Genomic DNA, 12,182 nt, shown 5'->3' with positions numbered 1-12,182 from the left:
GTGAAAACACAACTCACCGTAATCTCCTGGAACATAGCAGGGATTAGCAAAATTGGTAACAACGAAAACTTAAAGCAGTTCCTGGAAAGTGGAGACATAATCTGTCTCCAAGAAACCTGGGCCTTGACCTCTACCCCTCTGGCAGGGTATTATGGATTCCATATAAAAGCAACGAAAAGGAACGTTTTCGGTCGCCCCGCAGGCGGTTTGTCTATTTTCATAAAACATGAGTGTGCCCTTGTTGCTACTGCCATCAATGCGAATTCCCTTGGTCTACAAGCGCTTCAAATAAGAGGTTTGAGTTTCACTAAACATCCATTTCATTTGCTGGTACTAAATTGTTACATCAACCCAGCGCAGACCCTAATGAGAGATCAGTTGGAGGCACTGGCACAAAACCTGGAGGACTTGCTAAATAAATATAAAACACACCAGGTCATTTTAGCTGGGGACTTTAATTTAAAAGATCTAGACAAATTGGTAAGCCCTCCGCCGGGATCAGGAAGGGCAGCTCCTCTGCATGACCTTTTCCTCAGTTACAAATTAACATCAACTTATGCACTGAAAAAAACCCGTTCGGTTGCCTGGCAACCTCAGCCCACTTTTCGAAACTTGTCCAGAATTAATTACATCATGATAAGCAGTGAATTGGCGGATAGAATGACTGACTTTGAAGTCGAGAATCGCCAGGAAAGCGATCACAGGCCACTAAGAGCAATATTCCAGCTGGTCATCCCCTCCGCAACCCCCTACCAATCCATTGGGGAGCCAAGCGGGGAGGAGAATCACAGTGGCCTGCGGAGGATCAAGTGGTCGGACATGACAGAAGGGAAACTACAAACATGGTTGGCTCAGGTACAGGAAGGGAGTCTGCTCACAGTGGAACCGCCCATAACAGGATGGGAGCAAATTATTGAGGATCTACAAAACAAGCTCGGGAAGCCCACTCCACAAAAAAAAACTAAGATAAATGAGCAACTCAGCAGAAGAAATAGCTGCCCCAGGACCTACGAGAACTTAAAAAACTTCTACGTAAGGCTCTCGTAGCAAAGGAAAGAGGGGGCAGCAAAATAGAGGGGCCACCGATACCCGCATTACGTACCTTCATACGGAAGAAGCAATGGGAACTCAAAAAAGCCGACACGGAAAGTAAATGGCTTAAAGTTTTTACCCTTCTGAAACAAAAGAACTCTGCACGACTTTGGAAATACATCAACCAATTGAGCAACCGAGGACCAACGAGAGAAAACGGGGTGGCAGAAAAAGAGTGGACTCAACATGTGAAACAGCTATATGCAACAGTCTCCAGTAACAAAGGCCCTTCGTTGGTCAAGGCAGAGTCGACTGAGGAAGCCCCACAGACTAGTACATATCCAGAAGCCGTGACTTCGAGCCCAGCTAATATCCCAAGGGGAACAGCTCCCCGGCCGACGCTGACGATACCTCATCAACCTGGACCAACATCCGACAGTTCATTAAAACCATCAAGCGCATGAGGAATGACGGCGCTCCGGGGCCCAATGGGATTCCAGCACCGGCTTTCAAACAGGCACCTGAGTTCTGGGCTGCACTCTTAACTCCGCTCTTCAATTACACCTACTTGACTGCCACAACCCCCAACTCCTGGAGGGGATCACTACTATTTCCAATCTTCAAAAAAGGTGACCGTCTACAGCCGTCAAACTACAGGCTCATTGCCCTGCTTGATCTAGAGGCCAAGGCCTACGCACGCCTGCTACTCAACGACCTAGAAAAATGGGCAGAAGAGGAAAATATAATACCTACGTACCAGACTGGCTTTAGGTCTAGGGCATCTACTATGGATAACGTTCTGGCGCTATCATATCTCTCCGCCCAGGCAACCTCGAAGAATCACCCCCCACTATTCTGCTGCTTTGTAGACTACATCACAGCGTTCGACAAAGTAGACAGAAAACGCCTATGGTGGAAATTAGGAAAGTGGGGGATACCACCGAAACTTCTTAAGGCAATCATGTCACTATACGAGGCTACCTGGGTGCGGGTGAAAACAAGCGCTCGGACAGTTTCCTCCAAAATAGCTACAGTAAATGGGCTGAAACAAGGGTGTGTCATGGCTCCCACCCTTTTTAATTTATACACTGCGGACCTGGGAGAGACCCTAAAAGGTGCCAGCCTAGTAGCCCCCAGATTAGGAAGAGTGAGGCTACCGGTTCTACAGTACGCCGATGACACAGCTATAATGGATCATACGAAGATTGGCCTACAAAGAGCATTAACGGCCCTAAACAGTTTCAACATCGCCAACAGCTTAACAGTCAACCAAGGAAAAACAAAGGTTATCATCTTCGGGTCCTACCATCGGAAACGGCACGTACAGTGGCAGCTGGGAAATGCCCAAATACACTCGGTGGCCTCATATGACTACCTAGGAGTCTGGTTCTCGGAACGGGCAAAAGCCAACGTACACCTAAATCAGCAGGCCTCGAAAGCCAACAACGTAACACATCTCTTAAGACAACTAAGTCAGAACCTGATCAGTCCATCTGCTAATCCAATTCTGATAGCCCTAAAAGCAAAACTCCTTCCATCAATCTCTTATGGTCACCTTGCCTTCCCCGGGAAGCTGGACGCCCTTCTCATCTCTGCCCAAGCTAAGGCCTACAAGTCGGTGCTACACATACCCAGAACGGCAAGAAGAACCAGGCTGAGACTGGAACTTGGTCTAGCAAGGCCAGACGTGATCGGCCAGCGGGAGCTGATCAAGCTGTACCTAAGGATATTAAAGGCCCCGGCTAATTCTCTAAAACATCATTTGAGAACCATCTTTGAAGACTCTGCTTCGACATGGCACACCAGGCTGGGCAACGCAATCAAAGTTTTGACGATAGCGGAAGAAAACCTCTCTCGGCAGGACATCCCACTGACTGTCTGGAAGAGAGTCATCAACAAACAAGTGCACAAAATCTCTTTCGAACTCGATTATAAAATCCTACGCCGCAGTCCCCAATTGGAACCGCTAAACAACTCATATACTGTGGGAAAAGCACAACCCTATTTAAGCGAGGCCGTCACAACACAGGTTCGAAGTAAAATTCTATTTATGAGGCTGACCACGCTTGGAATAGCAGATTTCAATCCCGCGTGGGCTTATAGAGGGGACTCCAAAATCTGCAGGCTGTGTACCTACACAAGGGAATCCTGGCTGCATCTTCTCTGCTGCTGTCCTCATCTTAACAACGAACGCCGACTATTGCTGCATCCGATTTGCCTCAATCAGAACATAACAACATGTCTGGAAGCATCCGCCTTGTGCCTGTCAACCACCAATATAATGACTTTAGCAAGATCGGCGAAATTTGTTCATCAAATCAGGCTAGCCTTAAAAGCCAACAATGAGAGCATTCTAATACTTGGGAAGCCCACTTCAAAGGCCATTGATCGAAGCTGAAGCGATCTCATTAGGTAGTATCATCGATAGTGCCATTTGCACGTACCCCAAAGAACTAAACACCGGCGGCAAAAACGAACTCCAGGAACATAAGGCTGGGAAAAGCCCAGTTCAATGGGCCCCAGCAAGGGGCTGCATGATATTTTTATTGCATCTCTTTTAAACTGTTCTTAATCAGTACTGGACAATATACTTTTACAAGTAAAGAAGTTTACAAATTATTGTTCTATGTACTTTTACCTTTTACTGTAAAGATTTTAATTAATTGTACAGTTAATAAAACTTCAAAAAGTAATTGCCTGTCAGCAGCAGATTCTCAAAGTCGGATGTTAACAATCAGCAGGCAAGTGATTAGGCTCGAAATCAGGAAGGTTGGCATAAATGTACTTCAGCTCAAGTAAAGAACTCCAATATCTTTGGGACGAGTTTCGCTATATAAATAACTGGAAAAACAGGGATATGCATGACCACGGACTGCCTTTAAGTGCAGAAATGTCATCAGAGCGAGACCAGAATTGTTAATCGGTTTATGTTTTAAAACTTTCACTTTTAAAAGATAATAAAGGTAAATCGATTCAGCTTATAAAAAAAGACATTCACTTGAACTCTGACACCATATTTTATTGTATTAACATGCTATTTCTTGTATGCTGACATACAATTACAGGTAGCAGAGAAGCACTGCTGAAGAGGCCAGAGGTGAGGATGCCGTTGAAGAAGCAGGCAATCTTTACAGCCTGCCAGCACTCCGACCGCTGCACTTATTAGTTCTTCCACAGCCTCAGTGGTGTGTGTGCAGACCGTGCAGCAAGCATAGCTCACTCCTGGTAAGTACTACTAGTACTGTCTGCTGACCGCGTGTGTTGGCACACTAACTTTAATTAATAATTCGAATATCAGACTGATAGGCATGTCTGCTGACTCGTCCTTGGACTCGTGCCGTGGCGTGCTGGGCTCAGCAAACTGCATTAGCAGCTGAGACCCTGCCACGTCGGCTGCCTCGATCTGTGAATGACGTAGTCAGTGGCACGCAGAACTTCCGTGCACTGATAGAATTGTAGGGGGAAGCACCTTCTTCTTTCATGTAGGCAGGCACCTTCTTCTTTCATTAATTTTGCTGCACTTTCCGCCATAGCATTGCACTGTGTGCCCGTTTCTATATCACCTCACTGTCTCGTATCTGAGAAGTATTAGAACTGTTCTTCAGTGTATGGTGACCAGACAGTTTGTTGTGCATGACTACTGCATCCCACTCTAAGACGCTCCGTACCCTTTTCTATTTGTTATATGTGAGTAATATAACTTTTACAAAGTGATGAAAGCCAGCATTTAGTTACACAAGTGTTAATTTTAGTCTTTGCTGTAGAATCTTTACTTTGGTTTATGTCATACAGTAAAACCTCTTTAAATGCATTTCTCTGCCGGACCGTGCCTCTTACAGGCTCCGTGTGCAGATAAAACCATCTACCAGCAAGGTATCGCAGGAGCAGGTGCACATCACAGTACTTGTGGCATCGGCGTACACATTATGTACGTTGAAGCATTCCACGAATGTCTCAACCTCACCCCTTTTCTACCATACAATTCATTAATATTCATTTGTGCTACCACTATTTTCAATTTGTGCTCGTCCACCGGCTTCTACAGCCTGAACCAACCGTAACTCAGGTCTTCCTATTCATTTGTAGGCTCGTCTACCTTTACATTGTATAGGCAAGTTAGGGCATTGGTTGTCATTACCAGTGCTTGATGACTTGATACGGTTTTCTAGTCCTTCCTCTATTTCCTGAATCACACAGTAGTTGCCGCCTCTGCATTTGACCGAAGTGGAAGTTGAGGTGCAGGGGGACTGACTTGGGGCAGAGAAAGTTGTTCTTCGTCGATAGTGTTCAGAATCGGGGAGACTGTACTAGGGAGGGAAAGAAGAGGGAATGCCTCCGCATGGTCTTGGACTGCCGGCCACCTCCCCCCCTTAAAACACTGACTGAATTACCCAACTCAACCAGTCAACACATGGGGGTCTTTGGAAGTCAAGGGGGGGTACAGGCCCCCCCCCTGGCCGTATTTATTAAAATATAAAAACAAATCAAAAATTTTAATCAAATAAACATTTCTGACAATTATTATAATGCACACTTTTCAGAAGATTAGATTGACATCCGTTTCGACATGGTATGATGGGCTAACCTTAACAAATAGCTAGTACAGCGTGTTTCCTAACGTAATCTAATCATCCTGAAAATTAAACTGCATTCTAATATTTTTAATAAAGTCCTACGGCAAGGTCGCCAACCGGTGTCAGATCCTTTTACAGCTGCGTTCTCACGTTGAAGATGCGCATGCGCAACCCAGGGCACGTTACACCCACGTGCGCTCCCTGAACTCCATTTAACCATAACAGGAGGGCCCAGACACTCGCGCACCTTAGTGACGTCATAGTGTTGTGAGGGGTGGCTACCAGCCTGAGGAAAGCGTAGACTCCCTCCCCCGCACCCTTTAAAACGGGATATCATATCCTGCCCCTGAAGTTCTGAGAGAGACCAATGGCCCCTCCCGCGGGCGGCCCCTTTCGTGAATGGGTCCGCCCCCCCGTAAGGACCTTAAAATGCTGCTCACCGATTAATGACCTTACCGCCAGACACACATAATAAATACGACATTGCTATTCTAAAAGGAAAAAAGGCCTAAGGAGAAAATTGTTAATACACAGCAAAGCACAAAACATATACATATACAGATACTCCTGTAAGCGGAAAAAAGGCCTAAGGAGAGAATTAGTTAAATATCACGGCACTGCACAATATATTTACATCTGTTCTACCTTCCAGTAAACGGGAAATTCAAGGCCTACTGGATCAAACCCCCTAAACCTATAGTCCGGCACATTGACAAACCTGATTCTTACCATTTGCCAGGCCCCAAGGTCTGCTAACAAGGGATGGAGGGTGGGGAAAATTACACGGCCCCACGGTGGGGCGAGGAGCGAGCCTGGGAGCGCGGGCACAAAGAGGCCGCTTCCCGCGCTCCCCAGGCTTTTAACCCTTTCGCCGCCGCGACCCCGCCCCCTCGCCCCGGAAGCACACAAGTACTTCCGGGGCGAGGGCGCGGGGCAAGCGGCCCCGAAAGGGACGGGGTGTGGGAGGGGCCGGGCCCCGCCATGCTTGCGTGGGGGCCTATTGGCCCCCCCTTGTATCATGGTCTTGGACTGCCGGCCACCTCCCCCCCTTAAAACACTGACTGAATTACCCAACTCAACCAGTCAACACATGGGGGTCTTTGGAAGTCAAGGGGGGGTACAGGGCCCCCCCCTGGCCGTATTTATTAAAATATAAAAACAAATCAAAAATTTTAATCAAATAAACATTTCTGACAATTATTATAATGCACACTTTTCAGAAGATTAGATTGACATCCGTTTCGACATGGTATGATGGGCTAACCTTAACAAATAGCTAGTACAGCGTGTTTCCTAACGTAATCTAATCATCCTGAAAATTAAACTGCATTCTAATATTTTTAATAAAGTCCTACGGCAAGGTCGCCAACCGGTGTCAGATCCTTTTACAGCTGCGCTCTCACGTTGAAGATGCGCATGCGCAACCCAGGGCACGTTACACCCACGTGCGCTCCCTGAACTCCATTTAACCATAACTGGAGGGCCCAGACACTCGCGCACCTTAGTGACGTCATAGTGTTGTGAGGGGTGGCTACCAGCCTGAGGAAAGCGTAGACTCCCTCCCCCGCACCCTTTAAAACGGGATATCATATCCTGCCCCTGAAGTTCTGAGAGAGACCAATGGCCCCTCCCGCGGGCGGCCCCTTTCGTGAATGGGTCCGCCCCCCCGTAAGGACCTTAAAATGCTGCTCACCGATTAATGACCTTACCGCCACAGGCCAGGTAGTTTACCGACTATCTGGCCCCCCCCCCCAAACCGCCTACACTGAAAGGTCATAACTTCCTAATCCAAAAACCCTCTACCCCTGCTATTTAGTTCCCTATCCCTAGGGCATCCCCGACTCTGTCCACTGGACCCCCCACCCTGTGAGTAGAGCCTCTAATAAACGTCAACCCCTCATTATCAGCCGACTGTTAGTCTACTTAGTCCTGAGATGACCCCCTGTGGGATATTCTGCGATTAATGTGTATGAAATAGTTTCTCGAACCAAGTGTTGATCCTCTTTATCGAGTGATTCTTCACCGAGTGACTCCTTGCACTCGCCTAGTCCCCCCCCCCCCCTTTTCCGTGCCGCCTGGGGAAAACTGAGCCCCCCCTATGGTGCAGTCTGGGTCCTATCATCGTTACCCCATGTCCTAAAATGAATGAGGGTGTGGGGGCACGCCTCTCGAGGCTCCCTGCAGATGCTATGACCGGGGGTATCATGGTACTACCATTCTACCCTTCCCACTGGCATACTGTACAGTCTGCTAACCATCCACACCTAGCCACTACGCTCTGGAAAGTGTTAAGTGTATGGTACTACTTTTATGATGGAAATCCCTACTTCCTGAACAGGGGAAATGAGGCGTTGCATAGGCCTATCATTCCTGGGGTTGCCTAGGCCAGGAATGCACACCCTTGTGTACTGTCCCATCTCTACCGTTGTCACTACCAATTGTTGACTATGCATATACCATGCTGAGACTGGTGGCCCTGCGTGCACAGGCGCCGTTACTGGAGGTATACAATATCCTGTTAAGGCAAATACTGCCATTTTTGTGAAACAACATCCTGCTACATTACTGCCGCCAGCCCAATTAGGGGCTTACACACCGAAACAATCAACTCTGTGTTGGCACCTCCTGGGTCTTTTGATCGCTCGCCCATCACACTTGCGTTGTTGTTTGCCATCCTCTACCTGACGTAAGCATCCCTTGGGCTGTCCACCTGTAGCAGCTGTTGTGACGCGGAGCACTCCAGATATCCACCATGGACCCGGCCATATATAAATGAAAAAGATAAACACAAACCATTAGTGTTTCTGGCGATAACTGCTGTACACGTGCTAGTCTTACATTGCCATCACTTGCTACGTTTGAGACACAATTAGCGTCAGATGCATACTCCTAAACACTTCCGACTAAGTGTTGAGCATAACCTTAGTTTGTGTCCCCTGTAGCGTGACTGTATAAGTGTTACGAAGAGTGCCCTGTAAAAATGGCCTTCATTAACGAATACTACCCAGTGTGTAGTGCAGTGACACAAAGCATGGAGTCCCCAGTGCATACCATAGCGCCCTCACGACTCCTTAAGGATGATTAGGATATCAGTTTAAAAGGAACAGTCAGTTTGTATTGGCACCCACCCACCCAATCACAACTTGATGAGATATACGTATTCTAAGTATCGAACCCCTCGCGCCTGACTGTTGGCTTCGACCGTGGCTGACAGTGGTAACGCGTAATATAACTAAGGGGCAACCATAACCTATATAGTATTCATATGATACCAGACTGAGCATCATTCCCTTAACAAGTTGCAAGTAACAGGTGGCCCTCCAGCTGCCACACCTGATTTTCCAATCAATTCATAGTATACCGCCACCTATTGTAAATCTTGATGCAACATTAGCTTCAACAGATCAGGGTTTAATGTGTTACCGTTCATTAACCCATTCTGCCTCCCCCAGTTCAGCCCTGTTCATATGCAAATCTGTCTGACCCTCCTGCCCATATAAGAGCACCAGCAGTATCAGAGATGGGATTTAGGCATGGTCACGACCTTCTTCTTTATATCCATTCTACTATAGTGAGTCCTTAGCGTGCTCTATGTCCTCTGAGAAAATTACCTGAAACTAACAGGCCTACTATGGAATGGTAATTTCCAGGCTGACATTTGGTACGGCTGACTTGCTTAGGCAATAAACAGGGGGGGAAGAATTAAGTGCCAATTGGTGTTAAGTAAACACGCAAGTGCACACAGGTGACCCCGAACTAGTATTGTCAATATTCCCGATAGATATATCCCTTACGTGGCCACTTTATCATGTTACCGTTGGTAAGTGGCATTACTTTGGTTCGGGGGCGTCAAAGGTTTTCTACCACTGTAACCAGGCTTAAATCGCACTGTGCCTGGTAACTCGTGCTACACATTTCATTGATCTGGCTAGATCAATGTTTAAAGCATTTAGCACCATCTACAGAGCATCTCAGTGACAAGGAGTACCACTATACACCAACTGTAAGTAATTCAAACAGAACAGGGCTCCTCGCTCAGGGGTGGCATTTCACATTCCAAATTTAGGTTTCCATAAGAAAACCACTGGAGGATTCACTCTCTTGGTCCGAGTGGTAAAGCCCTGGAAGTCAATGCCACCTAAGTCTCGCTGCATTCAGTGATGCATACAGTTCAGAAGAGAAGAGTTGGATGTTCATGAGATAACCATGTGACGCACCCACCCCAGGAATGAGCAATAATTAACACATCAATACCAGAGCCATCCTGAGCTCCGGGCCCGTCCCATCTAGAAAACAGACCCGGGGACTTGCTGCTGTTAGTGTTTCTAAAAATTCCAAGAAACTAGCCCTCCACCCCAGAATGCTATTCCGAACTGATGAGCAGGGCCTACCGTCGCATTCAGTGATGCACAAAGTACAGAAGAGAAAAGAAAGTTGGATGATTACATGTCAGGCAACCCTCTCACACTATGCTCACATAATTTGGCTCCCTGATCCGGCTAGATCAATGTTTAAGGCCTTCTGGACCACCTACAAATCATCGCAATGCAGACAAAAGGGTGGCAACACCTCGGATTCCCACTCAAGTTTCCATAAGAAATCCACCTGAGGGCTCCCTTTTAGGTCCCAATGGCCAAGCCCTGGCAGTCATAATCCCCTAGGGTTCGTTGCATTCAGTAATGCATAAAGTTCGGAAGAGAAGAGTTTGGTGTTCATCAGTTAACCATATGGCGCACCCCCCCCTAGTATTGAGCAACATTCGACCATCAATACAAGTTCAATGTATGTCATCTGCGTCAATCAGCGTGAACTAGCTGTAGGAAAAGATATAATGCGCAACGCACCCCCAATAGGAATGAGCAATAATTCATATATCAATACACGAGCCATCCTGAGCTCTGGGCCCGTCCCAGCTAGTAGATGAAGAAAGAAAAAACAAACCCAGGGACTCGTTGCCTGTATGTGTGCTCACTTCTCGTTAGTGGAGAAGTTATGGCATGACGTCATGGCCTATGAGCCTTCCCCAGCTAACAACCTTTGAAAACCTTGCAGGTATGAAGTTACTTGTTGTTGTATCATATATCTGCATGCCGTGGCAGAAACAGCAAAACACAATTTAAGGCAGCACACCACGTTAAGCCCGGATGTTTGGCTTACGTAATTTTTAAAACGTAACATCGAAGTTCTTGCTGTCCCTGCACCAGAGCCTGATAGAGACCCGTCTCAACTGTCGGTGCTAACACCCCACCCGGTCCACTTAATGCCCTGGAGCTGGAGATCCTGAATGCCAAGGTGAGTCTCCACTAATGTATGAACAGAACTTCTGTGAGGAGCAAATATGAAACAAGAATGGATAATCTTCTGCTGAGCAGAACGTTTGTGTTTTGTTTCAAGCACTGACCGTGCTAGCCAAGTTTACCATTAGTGTTCATTCGAGAAATGAGACACTATTATGTAATATTTAATTTACCTTCGCCTAAACCGCACACCAGTTCTGTGCACAACTCAACTCTAAATGTTAGTACAGAATCCGGTTTTTAGACTTATACGGACGCATCGGGACACCCTGAACTATTCAATAGCAACATTAACTGTTTAGGGGGATTCTGACAACTTTTTTGGCTTGGCGCCACTGTACCTACTGCCCCCTTAAAACAATGACCCTGTTGTCTACCAGTACTTGTAACTGCCTGTTCAGTAGCCACATATAGCAGTATTAGGTGTTTTAGCTGGGTTCCTAGAACTTTGGGCCCCTGTGTCACTGCCCTGTTGTACCCACGAACTCATGAACCTAGTACTGTAGAAAAACTGCATTTTGGTTTTATTGCCTATTCAATAGTTAAATATGGCCATCCCTATTGTTCAGATGTAATAGCAACCTTACATGTTTAGAGGGATTCCGACATCTTTTTGACTTGGTGCCACTGCACCTACTGCACCATTAAAATCATGACCCTATAGCACCATTAAAATCATGAACCTAGTACTGTAAAGAAATGCATTTTGATGGCCTAGTTAATAGGTAATTTTAGCAATACATCTTGTCCAGAGGCATTCTGCCAACTCTTGGACCTGACGCCACAGCGCCTGCTTCACCATTCAAATAATGACCCTGTTGTCTGCCAGGTAACTGACCTGGTGCAATGTGGCACGGACGCCAAGAAGTTACCATCACGGGTGCGAATTCGCTATTTTAAAACTTATTGCATTGTTCATTGACAAAGTACATACAAAATTGGAGCGCATCACTGTCCCTTGCAGCCCTCCCTCACCAACTCTCATGCTCATTAAACCCTGGCAAAATTGGAGCGCATCACTGTCCCTTGCAGCCCTCCCTCACCAACTCTCATGCTCATTAAACCCTGGCTGCGTCCTAGCGCTTTTCAAAATTCGTTTCTTTGGCACAATGTTTGCATTTTTGTGCTGCTGTACAGCATGACTACAAAAACGTTGCCACAGTAAAGCCAATATCTCTCATAGGTGAGACCCTTTGTCTTTGCCAATGCCTGTTTTATCTCGCCTCTCCCTTTCTTCCGTTGGTGGCGCGGGCACAAAGACCAGTTGTCAAGTTTCAGA

The 12,182-nt window shown here is 46.7% G+C and overlaps 1 protein-coding gene across 1 annotated transcript in view; it reads left to right on the top strand.

Moving 5' to 3' along the window:
• TIPIN (TIMELESS interacting protein) overlaps positions 1-12,182 on the top strand; it is a 282,385-nt gene that overhangs the window by 25,387 nt on the left and 244,816 nt on the right. Inside the window, exon 2 of the mRNA XM_078683031.1 lies at positions 4,098-4,257. The gene's annotated coding sequence lies outside the window, so the exon portion shown is untranslated. The remainder of the gene's footprint in view (positions 1-4,097; positions 4,258-12,182) is intronic.

Source organism: Lissotriton helveticus, chromosome 3_1 (assembly GCF_964261635.1).
Source record: "Lissotriton helveticus chromosome 3_1, aLisHel1.1, whole genome shotgun sequence".
NCBI lineage: Eukaryota > Metazoa > Chordata > Amphibia > Caudata > Salamandridae > Lissotriton > Lissotriton helveticus.
This window is presented reverse-complemented; position numbering and strand designations above follow the sequence as displayed.